General features: G+C 38.4%; 1 protein-coding gene across 2 annotated transcripts in view; it reads right to left on the reverse strand.

The window, feature by feature from the left end:
• CDK14 (cyclin dependent kinase 14) overlaps positions 1–15,169 on the reverse strand; it is a 316,643-nt gene that overhangs the window by 234,428 nt on the left and 67,046 nt on the right. The gene's annotated exons all lie outside the window — the stretch shown is intronic.

Raw genomic sequence — 15,169 nt, forward strand, 5'->3', positions numbered from 1 at the left:
TCAAAATATCTCCAACACAAACTTCTCCAATAAATTATTCTTTGCCATTTCCCCAGAGGAATTCTGTGCCTTGATATTGAACTTTCTTCAATTGTTTATAGAAATGCTGAGTGACTACATCTTGTGGTTTTTACGGTTTTAATGTTTTGTGGTTTTGATGATCCACTGTAACAGTAGATCAAAGATTTCTTTTGTACATTAAAAATTTAAAGTACATTTCCTGCACAGTGCCATATGGCCAAACAATCATACAACAGGTCAACTCTAATGAAGGACATCACTAGCATGACAAAGCAGGCTTTACAAGGGTTCACATTTCTTCTTATTAAAGTGGTTTCTCCAAGACTAAAACTTAACTAAGTTTTAAATGAGAAAAGGAACAGACCCCCTTCATTCCAACGATAACTCCCTCTCAGGCCAAAATTAAGGCTGTTATGTAATTTTGGTCTTTTACTTCAGAGACACAAGATAAAGAGCTGCTGCACAAAGAATTTTTAATTAGCCTTCCTGTAAAATTAATTGGCTTCTTTTCCCTAAAACAACTTATATGCACAGACATGCACCCACATACTTTCCACTGTCCTCTCCAGATCTGTGTTCTTGCAATGCTTGCTACCAACAAAGATGTTTAAACATAATGTAAACTGAAATCACTATTACAATAGCAGTGCTTCTATTTTGCTTAATCGACACGGATGCAAATAAATCAGGAAGTATTTCTCAGCCTATTACATCCTATGATCTAGAAAACAGGGGTAGGAAATAGGGAGGAAAGGTTCAAAAGCTGTATTTGTCTTCCTTTCAAATTACCAAAGCCCACCTATAGCCAGTTAAAATGTTTGGAATCCAGAGTTATACACATCCTATAGATAATAATGCCATGACTGCTGCTTCTAGTTCCTTTTTCCAGTGGAGAATCTCCATGTCTAGCTTTAATGTGTGCTAAGCAAGCACTGCATTAAAAAAAAAAAAAAAAAAGGCAAGACATCTGTTACTATTGATTGTCTCTACTGGAAGCAGTAATAGTTTGGAATTAGATATTGAAGGTGCACAGTTTAACCTTCAGGTTACTTGAATAAATCTGGAGTCGGATAAAAATCACCACAATCATCTTCTAAAAGCTAACTTCAAACCTGAAAATTACTAAAACCAAGACACACACCAACCAGCCCCCAGCTCAGAAGTCAAACACCTCAGTGGGTGCACATGCTCAACAGTAGTGTCATCAGCAGACAAGAGATGACTGCAGAGAAGCGCAAACGCAGGGGCCGCTCCCTGCACTCCTCTCTCTCCTTGCTCTGTAACTGCAGTGCTTCTCCTGCCAGCGCTAGCAAGGGTTCCATTCATCACTTCTCTCTCACCAGTATCAATAGTTCCCTAGCAGAAATAGCACATTCTCTTCAAGTGACCACTGACCACAGCAAACTGTGAAGCCAACAGAGCTGAGCTTATGCTGTTGTTGAAGGGTACACATTCCCAATCCATCTACGCTGCCTACACAAAACTAAGAGAAATAGCATTTAAGCAGTTGTTTCACACTGTCATAGATAGGCCAAGTCCAGCTTCACACTGAAACTCTACTCTGTGAAATCTGAAAGAAGCACACCTAAAACATCAGTACTGAGCACTGGCTATAACTTCAAACTTACACAGTTTAAGGTTGCACTTAACTCATTGGTAATTTCAGGTTTCCCTCCGCCAGCAACAGCTAAGTTATCACAATAGCCTTGCTTTTACCCTGGGCAGCAGGCATGCTGACCTGCCGGCCACTCCTGTGCTCCAGCTAACAGCAGAATTTATTCTACAGTGACTAATCATGCAAAAAAGCAACAGTGTACTGACTGAGCAAGACTGGCCCGTGAAGTATTTTTCAGATCTTCTTGTGCATACAAATGACCTTAGATTTCACAGGCATGACCAGACCACTTTTAGGAACAGTACAGGTTTGAATTTTTCTGTTAACACTAATTCAGCCTTTCAAGGATCATCTCCTTGTACTGCATAACAAAAGTAATGCTTATAAATTTCAGCCTCTCAAATGATACATACAAATACTTAGCATCAGAAGCTCTTAGACCTGTAAACCACTGTCTACCACCTGGTAGTTCCTTGCTGGTAATCAGGTGAAGTCTAAGCCACGCTTCTTATTTCCAACTTCGTTTTTGTGTAAGAGAGCAAGGATTATTTTCCAGTTAAAGCATAGTATTTGTCACAAAGAACACAGGTTCATATTTTCAGCCTCTTTCAGATGCTCCCATGCCGCCTTCCATGCTAGTGAGAATTTCCTACTGAGTCCATTTTACTATCTGTAAGACAGGACATTTCTTTTTATCCCATGTCATCGGTTTTATCTACATAATGGATAGGTTACTCAGTGTGGGGACTATTCTTTCATTAACCTACACACTGAACAACACTTGTGCACTCCAATAAAGATGAGAACACAGAAAGTAGTGGAAACTGTCTCTTGCTAGTGCAGCCTCAAAACTGGATGATTTTGCTAGTTACCAGAATAAAAAACAAAGTTAAACAAGTGTAAGAGCTCATGACTCTATAGGATTCTTCACCCCTTCTTGCCCTTGCTCTATAAATCTATGTAATGCTGTACTTGAAACAGTGGAGCCCAGACACTCATTGAGATGCTGTAAAGGCCACTGCAGTCTAAAACTTGTGCTACATAAGGATGTAATCAATGGCGCTTTAACTGTTACAAATACTTACCTCAAATGTATGTAGAGACAATACAGGTGGCATCTTGGTTTGTCATGCACAAGATTACAATCATGCTTTATAATATGCAAGCAAGAGAAAGAGAAGAACTTTTCAGTATGAATGTGATATCCATTCAAAGAAACTTCTGTCTAGCAAACAGCATGAGCCAGTAAGTTGTTTTACTTACTGTTCCTTTAACAAAAGTCATCATACAAGTCAACATTAAGGTATGTCAACACTTGAAGTGACTCTCCCCTTCAGGAGTTACTGCCATGATTTTTTACTTCTCCCAGCACAAATTATGTTCAAACCATAACTTTCAGAAGTATAAACTATTTCAGAAACTATGTGGCTTTTAAAAGTGGTGCAATGAAGTCACAGTTACCACTTTGAGAAGAGGTATTTCTACCAGCATATCTCGTAACTATGGGGAGCAATGGGATCTTCAGTTACATTTTCTCTCTTCTTTATAGGAAAAAGGATTTAAAAATAGGCCAATAAACTTAGTATGTTTAACAACGATAGGTTATATACAAGTGGAACAGACAATACACCAAAAAACTCTGTCACATAAGAACTGTTTGAGCAGGTATTACCATCCTTCCAAACTTTTCATCAGATAGTAAAGGCTCAAGGAAGTCACTGGCTGATTCAGCACCTCTGATTTTGGGCACATTAGGTGGTCCCAGACGTAAAACATTCTGCCACCTAAGCTCCCACCTGGCAGGAATCCCAACAGCAGTACCTTGGACAAGCATGCTGAAAAAAAGATGTTGGCAAAAATGGCAACAGAGGTGCAGGGACAAGGGGCAACTTATAAAATAAAAACTAAAATATATATATATATTTCCTACATGGAAAAAAGGTAAAACAAAAAAATGCATGTGTGTGGGTGGTATTCACACCAGAGAACTTTACATGTAGGACATGCATCCTCCACATCCCTGCTTTGGTTCCAAGATAAAAGTCCTGGAAAATCTAGGCTCTAACGCCCTATTTCCCTTTGGGAGGAGTCTTGCTTTTCTCCATAAAGAACAGAAACTGGTCCTACAGAAACTCGTTCTTTGTGTATGAAGTTACTGTTTGGAAAAGTACTTTCAAAGCAGCACTTGGGAACTACCCAAGGACTTGGTGTCTTTTTGGGAAAGGGTTTAATCTGAAAATTGCAATGACTGTTCCTACCCAGTGAGGTAACAGCATCTGTAGTTGAGAGCTCCTGACCCCAGCCTTGGAGAAAAGATGCCTGTCGGTCCAGATGTGGTTTAACAGGAGCACTTCTCCATGAACATCCTGCCCATTACATTTCTCAAGATCATTAATGGTAAGTACACAATTTTATTTCCCCAAGTTGTTTCACACTCTGCTACCAAACAATAGGCCAATACACCAAGTAGTCACCAGAGCAACCACTGGTATCTCACACATTCTCCATATCTGGATGACTGAAATAAATCCACCTTTAAAATATGTCCACAATTATTTACTCAGTCTTAACTAAAAAGGTAAGACAAAGAGACATGATGAGACAGAAGTCATTTTGCCACTTAAAACCTACAGCACAAGCAGCCACTTTGCAGTTGTTTGAGGAGCTCTTCCCTACTTTTGGAAGAAACAACAAAGGGAAGATTTATCTAGAAAATCTGAATTTTCATGTCAATTCCAATATTACTTGAGCTATCACAGATTCTGGCAACATAAAGCAAAATAAAAAGCAGCTCCACAAAAGTTAACGCAGTTTGGTATTAAGTTATTTTAGTGTTTCTCTGTATATTTTCATGTATTTAAAGTTAAAAGAGCCATTACCACACACCCAGAATATTAAAGAAAGGGCACTTCAAAATTCCTAATCTTACAACCACAGAAAAGCAAAACACCGTTTATACTTTGCAGCTTTCTTTAGTGCTGATCAGAATCAGAAGACAATGTATGACAGACAACAAAACAGTTTGAACAGTCTTTTTTCCCTTCTCATCCTACCCCGTCTCATAATCAATTTGAGAAGATCCCAAGGCTGCTCTAGGATAAACAGGCTTAGTCATCATTACATCAGTTAAAGATCACTGGGCTACAGTTTCTTACAGCTCCCACCCAAACATTACAGCATTTATCACATATCAGGACCTAATGTGTGCAAATAGCCACATTTTCCCATACAGACGACTGCTGAAGTTGAGACTGAAATCACAAGTTATTTTTGATCCATGCATAAAGTCCATATTAAGTCCTATAAAATAAATAAAAATCAGCATAACCATTCACGAAACCATTTCTAAATAAAGATGTCTCTTTGAATCACCTTGTATCATTTCAAGCAATACTCCTTAATCTGCATTTGTGATTAATGTAAAAATATAATATATTGTTTATCAGATTTTGTTATTGTGATATAGATTCAATGCAAAATTTTTTTCACTTCATTGTTACCAGCAAAATTAAGAGGTCCCAAACAAACAGGATTCTTAAAGGTTGCTGGATTAATCAATTTACTGCTTAAAGCAATACAGCATTTAAGGAGTGGGACTGGTCTGTTAAAATATATAAGTAATTTATAGCCCTTATGGTTCATGAATTTTACAACAGTCATGAATGTCCCCTGAATTAATCACCTGTTATGAGTACTTGGTAAAAGATAGGTTCTCCCATATTAGTGGAATTTATTCTTATGAACAAAGTTATCCCCAGTAACAAAACCCAATCAACTTTGGCAAGACAGACCAGACATCCTACCACACAGAGGAAAAGAGCTAAAGATGTTTGTACAGTATAAAGACATACTACTCTGAAGCTCACCACATCTTTCAGGAAGATATGTCCTATCCGTTTTTTTAATTGCTACATTTAACATCCTACAAATGTTTACTTTGGTCATCGAATACCTACGGACTTATCTAAGATATCAAAAAATTGCCATTTACCTACTACTCTCTCTCAGTCATTGCCACTGTGTACATCCTGGGGAAAAGCGGTTGGTTCCGTAAATACCAGAGTGAACATCCAAAATTCCTACTGAAAAATCAGAAGGAAACATCTGAATTCCCTCCATTTTTACCATTCCAAGAGAGGTAGTAGGAAAAGACCTGATGTAGGGAAACCCAAGATCTAGCACTCACCAAGCAAAAATAAATAAATTGTACTGAGTGACTTGAGGGAAGGAAGTCACCTAACCTCTCCACGATTCTGTTTTTCTGTTCATAATAATGAACCTGCCCCTATCACAAGCAGAAACTGGGAAGGCTAATTAATTTTGTAAAGCACTTGGGTATTTTTAAGTGAAATGTTATTAAGATATAGATAATAAATCGTAGAGCCAAAGTCCCCTGGAAGGTAGCACAACAATTTCATTATTACAGAGAATAAGACTTAGCACTTGCATTTAGCTGACAGATGTATAAAGAAAAAAATCAGGAATAGTCAAATGACTACTAACCCAAAAGCTGAACTGCTGAGAGCATAAGGCTGGCATTAATTTTCACTGAAAAATCATATCTAGATATGAGCTTTCATTATCTTTTATAAGCATGTTATTTTCTGTCGTGCTTTGGTACCATGGCAATTGAGAACTACACAAGTCATCTGCAGATTCTGGCAGCGCTGGAATTTGACATTTGCTACTTATAAAACACAATTTGGGAATGTTCTGGAGTACTATAAGCAGCTTTGTTCAAAATAGAAATGCAGTATCTGAAGAATCATCCTCTTTACAGAACAAATTTCTTGTTATAGATTTTTCTTGTTATAACCACAGGTCTCGTCAACTTCTTGGCCCAGCTGGTAGCACTCTCCATCTCCCCTGAGAAGAGAGGGTCAGCAAGAGACTGCTGCACCCACAAGCAGAAACATGAACAGGTTGAGAAGAGAGTTCAGTTGGTGAGAAAGCTACAATATGGGAAAAGATCAAGGAAGAACAAGCGATGAGATAAGGGAGCAAATAAAATTGTGAAAGGGGATCTAGAGCAGTTAATTCTGCACAACATCATCAGTGAGTTCATACGGAACGACCAATGCGATCAGGCCCAAATTTGGAAGAGGTCCTTCAACATTCACCCTTCCCTGTAACCACCAGCACCAGGTCTCCTCTGGTTTGAACTTTTGATGGGCACAGCTAAAAAGAGCAGCAAAAGAACTTGAGCAAGATAGAAAAATAAAGGGGGGGAAAACAAAGGGCAAGAATTTGAGTTAGAGCAATGGTCACACAAGGAAGGAAGATGAGAGGAAAGAATTATTGTAACATAAGACATTTCCTGTCCTGATGGCCTGTCATTTGTCTCTGGTAACTTCTGGGGGTAACAGGCTTAACTGTGTCCCAGAACTATAATTCATATTCTCGGGTAGTATTAGTTTAACTTTATTTGGATACAGAAGTCACTAGCAATGCTAGCTATGATGTAGCAAATGCAACTGAAAACAGAGCTCACAGACTGAAAATGGCACCTGGGGATATGGTATGCTCCTTGCTGTACGTAGCACAAACTTACTCATACGTCTCCCACAGCCCATCTCAAAGGCACTCTCTAAAACTAGTAATTTTATTTCTGAAGTTGAAGCTGACATTAAACCAACTGGCTTTGTCATATGGAAGAAGGCAAATATAAAAAGGTCACTGAAGTGCCAGATGGAAGATTTTTTGAAGTGGAAGCTCTGAAATTAATTCCCTGTGTTTGTCTGAAACACCGAACTCAATGAGCAGGTTAAATGTCTGTAGTGAATTGCCAAGTGAGAAACAAGTCACTCTCACAGAAAGACCAACTGATCAACCTGAAGCAGGGGTCCTAAGATCCTACAAATCTAAAGAGAAGTTAAAACACCTGAATCAAGGGAAAAAAAAGTATTATACTGGAAGGTATCATGGGCAGTGTTTACACAACTCTTTCCTCTCCTTCTCCCCCCACCCCATCAAACCTGCAATGTAGCACATATTCTGCTAAATTAACACCTAAAAAATAGCATAACAACTGAATCAAAGCACAAACCTGAGAGTCAGGAATACTGCACGATTGTATGTCCTTTGGACATGGCTAGGTGGAACCACTTCTAAAATTATATTTTTTTTCCTGATCATGGCACAGTTTAACTTCAGAAAAATGTGCTTTCAGTCCATGAAAGTTGACGTCCCTCTCCTTGCAGGGAAAAAAGGTCTGATTTGGAAGAGAACACGGATTAGACTTTATCTATACAAAAGCCTACATATATCTTCAAAATCCTGTTCCGCAGTTGTTAGGATGAGTCATCTAAGGACAGGGTCTCAGCTAAAGGTCATACAGAAGTCCTGACAGCCTGTAACATACATGAAAAGAGACAGAAACTCAACAGAGCTGATCTAAAGGCAGGTTTTGGTCTATTTCTGTACTTATGCCCCAAAATAAAAACTGTGTTAGTATTAAAGCCTAGCAAATAAATTCTTCCTTTTACTTGTGCGATGCTCAGGCAAAAACATTTCAAAGTTTAATTCTTGTACCAAGAAATAAATCTCTCCTGCTCTTAGGTGCTTCATCCCTGAGTTCAACCGCCTCACAGCTTGAGAAATGCAGCTTCCAAGTTACATACACAAAGTGGTATGTAACACGGCATTCAAGTTTTTCCTGCAATTACAAGCAGCCTACTGCTTCCATTAACCTGGTTCAATAATTGCTGCATCCAAAAGCAGGAGAGCTGTTCCTCCAACCAACCAAGCAGGAGGACACAGGAGCTGATCAGCAGAGGTGTCAGTGTGGGAGACACGGCTGCCAGCACCAGGCACGAGCCAGCGACTCCTTGGTAACCAGCAGAGTGGTGGAGAAAGTGTCTGCACATAAACACTCTCCCATGAAATTGTGACAGGTGGTTTCTATACTCTTTTACTTAGTTACCCATTTGTATCTGTTGTCTATCCTCCTCTGTAACCATATGAACAGCATTTAAAAATAAAGATTAAAAAAATATTTTCAATCCCTTCATATCAGCCTCCTGCTCCAACAGATGGCTACATGTGCAAGTTTATACAGTTTTCTTTCCATAAGTACATTATTAGTAGCTTTGTATGGTCATTATATTAAGTTTCTCTGAGTTTACAGGTTTAAAATTTTATTCCAACCTCCAACAACCCCCCAATCATTAAGTTATCAAAGGCGTATCCATAAATGCAGTAAGTCTTCCCACTGCCACATTCAAGTGTGAGAAATCTTGAGAGACTTGACAGCAACATGCCTATTCTTGCTAAATTCTGAGGCTGTCAGAAAGGTTTTTAAGGAGATACATGGTAAACATTACTCCATGCCTTGAAAATAGGTTCTACCTAGTTCCTTTAGGTTCCTTTGCCTATTCCTAGCAAGTCTCTAGATTCTTTCACAGTTATCATCAAGTACTTCTGATACAAATTGGGCCTGCAACAAAAAATACTGTTATTGGTCAGATCTGGTCATGCAACTGATAGTGTAAAACTTCAGCCCAACAACTCAAGTAAGAAATCAACTAAATTCTTTAATCCGGTGGGCCTGAAGTCAAATGAAAGAAATGAGATACGATGAGATAAAAATCTTAATTTATAATTACAGTGAACCAGAGTGTTTTGAGACCAAAAAGTCAGACAAAAATAGCTTAAGAACTGAATATCAACATTCACATATATGCTGAAGAGCACTTTTCTTATAAAAAGAAAAGAGGAAGGGGGCAGGTTATATAATCATCTTTGCAAAATATATGCATTTGCAGATGGAAAGGTTTTACAACCATTCTGTCAGGTATGATGACAAACCTTTATTGCACTGATGCAGCATACTCTACTGTCCTTTACAAATCAATGGGAGTCTCACATTATCTTCAGCAGATGCTTAAAAAGTGCTTTGCAAGAAATAATTCAAGACTAGAAAGGTAAATTGTTTTGGCTCCTCTTTATTCAGATCAATTCTTTCATGAAAATAAAACCATACAAAATTACTTCATTCCTTTCGCTCTTTTCTGCAATTTTTCTTCTTCCCTTTCCTGCCTTCTCTTCCAAAGTTCCTTTTTTACTACCGTTAGCAAAAGCTAAAGGATGAACTAGGTAATGAGAGTTCTTTATTTCATTCTGCTAATGCATTTCAAAGTTTCATTCTTGTAACAAGAAAGAAATCTCTCCTGCTCTTAGGTGCTTCATCCCTGAGTTCAACAACCTCACAGCTTGAGAAATGCAGCTTCCAAGGCAGATCAATGTCACAAGGAAAGACAAGCTCTCTAAGCAATTCTAGATCTGCTCCCTTACATATTACCTTCCAAAGCACTGAATTTGACAAAATATCCTCTCTATCAAATCACCATAGTATAAAGGTATAGACAGAAAAAGAGCTTCAACTTTGTCACTATTCTCTTGTGCAAGTATTCTTCAGAGATTTGAATAACCTATATTCCAACCCAGTCTCCCAGTAATCTTAGTAACAGCCATCCCCGACCTTTCTGCCATTGTTTTCCTTCATGAAAGTTTCAGAGTTCAGATGAGGGTGACAATTGAACTTAGAGTCCTCATCTGTGTTTGGATCTCATATACACCTGACTTTTTTTTAACTTGTTCTTTTTTATTATTATTTTTTCCTCAGATAAAGGACCTGGTTACAGAATTCTATAAAACTTGAAATAAAAGTCTTAAAGCAATTTTCTAGCAGCTACTGCAGGTTTGTCAGACTTGCAGTACCACAGTAATTTTCAAAGCAAAAAGATGTAAGGAAGCATAATGAAACCTGCTTCTTGGCACATAATGTGCTACACTGGGAAAAAAAAATGGCAGCACCTCTGCAAACACAGTACGTCCCACAACTCAGAATTTCATCAGGGGACATAATGAAAATTGTAACATCTAAAGTTACTCAGAACATGAAGAACACTCCAATATATCTTTTCTTGCAAAGATGTATAAAACTTAAAAATGAAGAGGTTTCAAAATGCTAGCGAGAACTCATCGTAAGGACAACTATAATTTTATAAGAATTCTCTGAACAGCATAGAGATAATGCTTAATTTTCAAAAAAACAGGTATTTCAACAGAGAAGTGAAAGTCACTGCTGCTGCTCTGATGTGTTGAAGCAAAAGCATGTGCTGCAGTAGACTGACAACTGTGCTCAAATAAATTCTAAAGAAAAAGCTGTAAGAGTATAAAACAACCAAGCCTTCTGCAGTTGGTGGCAATTTGCACCTCCAAAGCTGTGAGTTGATCTTGAATCATTTTCAACAAACAGCAAATCCTGGTAATCAAATTATAGTTAGAACATCAGTGAGAAGTCCTGCATCCCTACAGTACATGAAGTTTATCATTAAAATATTTCACAAAACTGAGATTGGTTGCAGGCTTTTCCTGCATGGCTGCTTATGAGCAGTATAAGCACATTTTAGAATTATGTAATTTTAGGTCTCTGTACTACATTGCCAAATACAGGGAATTCCTTGACATCTTCAAAGTTGAAAGTGGTGGTTCCACAGCTTTCCCAGGCAGCAGCAAAACCAACCATCCCCATCATTAAATTGTAGAACTTTCCAAGACAACTCCTCTGCACGATGTTAAAATAACATTTCTATAGCCCATATTTACCAACAAAACCCATTTGTTCATTAAAAAACACACTACTCACAGGCAAGTCTGGGCAAGCATATTTTACACATACTCCCTACAGATTTAAATATCATTTCTTTGCTCTTACAGAAAGATTTAATAAACTAGGAGAGGACATATTCAAACATACTAAGCCTGTAGACTGAAAAGCATCAGAAATTAATTAAATGAAGCTGAGCTTTCACAATACATAAACAGGCATTATGCTTTCTTCTAGTGGTTTTACTTCCTCACTGCTCACTTGGCAACACTTCATATTTTCCTCTTCAGGTAAGTTGTATACAATTTAATATTAAATTATAAACATCCTACACAGCAAAACTGAAGTAAGACTAACATGAATTCTATACAATTTCCAGGATAGAACAACACAGACTGAGTCAAAAACTTGCTGATATGATGTTTGCTACTAGCTTCACATTTATATAATGTCTAGCTGAAGTTTATCGTAAATCTTTTTCAATCAAAAGCTGCAACAGATCTCCTAGTCAGCAGGATGAGATAGCAAGTTCTACGGTAGTAATAACTTATTCAGATTCAAACAATAAGTTCTAAAAATTTTTTCAAAACAAACCAAAAATTTCCACGCACACTTTTCACATCATTTCTGACTAGGCACACCATCATAGAGTAAGACAATTAACAGACAAAGCTGCCTGCTTCAGTGTCCTCTGTCGGCCAGTCCAGAACTGATCAGGAACTTCAGAGAAAGCCCATCCACCCAGGAATATGATAAGCAAAAGATCAAGGTCACAATACTGCTTCAGTTCACCAGCAAGACAGGGAAAAGCTCAAAAGTTGCTTTTGCGGAAGCAAAATGATCTGTTTATGCTGTTGATTCAAAAGTCTTATAATACAAAAATCACCCCTGAATTCAACGTCCAGCACAGTGTTAAATTACTATTTCACTACCTCTTTTTGTTAAATTGCTAAATCCAGAATTCTATGTAGGATTGTATTACGGAGGGGAACGAAAGACATCAGTGAAAAATATGCCACGTGTGAAAAAGATGCATATAGTCAATAATTCTGACAATATACACTCACCTCAAAAGCAAAAAGTAGTCACAGAAAAGTAATTAATGAACTATAAGAAAAGTCAGGAGTCACCATGTACACGGGAGAAACACTTCATGACTGATGGAGCTTCTGCTGGGACAATTTGTCCCAACATCAGTGTTGCAATACAGGATTAGAAAAAGTAAAGTCCTTCAGAGTCTGTTCCTTAACTAACCAACTATTCATTTGCGCACCTTCCGGCTGTGGCACCAAAAGAAAAACCTAATCAAAGATGTTGGAAGCCAGTATGGGCCTACCTAATGGAACTCAAGCTCAGAAAACTTAGTATCTAACCAGTTCTCAAATTAAGAACACCTATTAAGAAATAGGCTTTGGAGCACTGGTGGTACAAGCCCCTCTGTTGTTTCGATTAATACTTGCTAGGATACTCTCCTTCATTTCAACACAGTTTGTAAGCTGTAATTATCATCGTATCAGTAACCTGAAACACAGGAAAATTTTGACACTAGTATTATCAAACCCCATTTACAAACCGCATCTAGCGCTGCCTGACAGCCGAACATTTTCACCTTGCCAGGACGTCAAAGGCAAATAACCCCAACAAAGCAGTCTGGATCTCCTTGGCAGCTCCCACGACCTTTAAGGGGCACATCTGCCCTTCGCATTTATACAGAAATCACAAGTAAAACATCCCGCAGCCTCACCTGGCCCAGGCCAACATTCACACAAGCTCTCGCCCCAGGAAAATCCCACTGTCCGTGCAGGTCAGGCCTGGGCTGCGTACAGAAACCTGCATGGGGCAAAAAGCTCAGTGGCAGCTGGCACCGTGCAAGGATTTCCCTTAAAGGACAAAACCACCTCTTACCCGCGGCAGCCGGAGCCCAGCAGGGCTGTGACACCCCCACCGTGCCCACGCCGGCCACCCTTGGGAGCGCGCAGGCATGCCCACCCTGCGGCCCGCGCACCCGCCGCGTGGGTGCCACCTCCTCTGGGGGGTCTCTGGGAGAAACAACTGCGACCGAGCACCTACTCAGAGGCCAGCTTTTTAAATAGCCCACCCAAGCTTACAGTGTGAGGGGAAAAATGTTAAAAGGGGGGTGTGTGTTTGGTTTTATGGATTTTTTGTTCGTTTTTCTTTAAGATTTACACAGCAAAATAGCTAAAACGAGACAGGTGATGGTTTTTGCTACAGGACTTCAAAGGCTGGCTAACCTCCTTGCATTGAGATGCGACGCTGATGATTTTCAGCCTGCTCAGCTCCAGGTTTTTGAAGTTCTGCCTATCTGCAGTCGGGGACATGAAGGAAACTATGGCCACCTTTCACTCCTCAGGTAAGCTCTTATCTCCTGCTGCAACAGACCTCAACCTCACTACAAAGCCGATCCACACAGAGATCTTTATAGAGCACTCAGCACTAACGACCTATGAAACTGTGTTTCTTATGCTTCCCATCTCCATTCTTAACTTTTGGCCACATTTTCCACACTGTATGTTAGTTCCCTCCTCCCTAGTTAATTTGGGATCTGTGTTTAACTATATATTACCATAGATAATATCACTTATCAATAAAAAGTATCCAAACTATTACTGATTTCTTAAGCTCAGAAAACTAAAATGGGAGGATGGTAGTAACACAGCGATCAGAGCTGATGGCTTTACATCTTGGAGAGAAAAAAAACACTGGGAGGAAAAAAGCTGACAGAAGCAACAGTTTGCACACATATACACAGATGAAAAAATGTCACTAAAAAAACTCTAATTTAAAAATTGGCTTTAATAAAATCCCACGTGCCTAAGTTTCTGGACTTTCATTCTTTCTACAACATGAGTCCAAACACAAATGGTTGGATTACTTTTGTGCATTAAACAATGGCAAATGCACTGAAGATTTGCAGTTTATTAGGTATGACAGTATAAGCAAAGGAAAACTTCCATTAAAAATGCTTGCGGCTGAAATAATCATTGTAATAGAAACATTCAAGGTTATTCTTGACCAAGCAAAAAGCATCTCTACTTTCTGAGACAAAATTTGCAAATTAAGCTTGCATATAGTGTGAAACAGCCCACTTTACATAATTTACATTGCAGTACATAGTGTCACACATTTTGAAAAATTATTTTTATATAAGAAACTTCAGCTAAATAATAATGAAACCTTCAGAAAATAATTGATAGGACTGAATCTTCCCCCTTTAATCATATTCAGTGACAATGAAGAAAAATCCATTAATTGGCAAGTACAAAAAAGGCAAATGTGAATCCCTGTCAAACTAGTTATTTGATCTCACATTGATATACAACTGATCTCTTCTTAGAGTATAATATATATACTACATAAAGTATAAACATGTTCCTCTAGAAATAAACCCCTCTGCTTCTATCCTTAACTAGTAATAACAAAAAACATATTTCATCACTCTACCATTACTACCACAGTTGGTTTCCTTTAAATGCTAGAACATATCATATGGTGAAATGTATTTTTTGTTCGGCTCCACTGGATTTCTGGTGAGATTAATCTATGGCTTGATCTACAACTAAAACACACTAGCTGTCAGTTAAGTCATCAAAAATAATGCAAATGATTCCATACAACTGCCACATTTTAATCTTTCTATCTTGTCCTAATGATAACTGCTGCTTTTTTCCTCCTCTCTATCCCTGAACATGCTGCTGCTCTAAGCTTTCATATGTTGCAATATTCCACTAAGATCCAAACCGCTGCCAACACACTCCTACATAAGCATTCAAGAATGCCTACTTAAAATGACTACCTCACTTTTTGTTTTATTAAATAAAGACAGCATGCTAGAGAAATAAAATAATAACAAAGCTTAATAAAGCAAAAAGATATTCTGACATCCATGATATAGCATGTATTGA

Source organism: Falco naumanni, chromosome 4 (assembly GCF_017639655.2).
Source record: "Falco naumanni isolate bFalNau1 chromosome 4, bFalNau1.pat, whole genome shotgun sequence".
Taxonomy (NCBI): Eukaryota; Metazoa; Chordata; class Aves; order Falconiformes; family Falconidae; genus Falco; species Falco naumanni.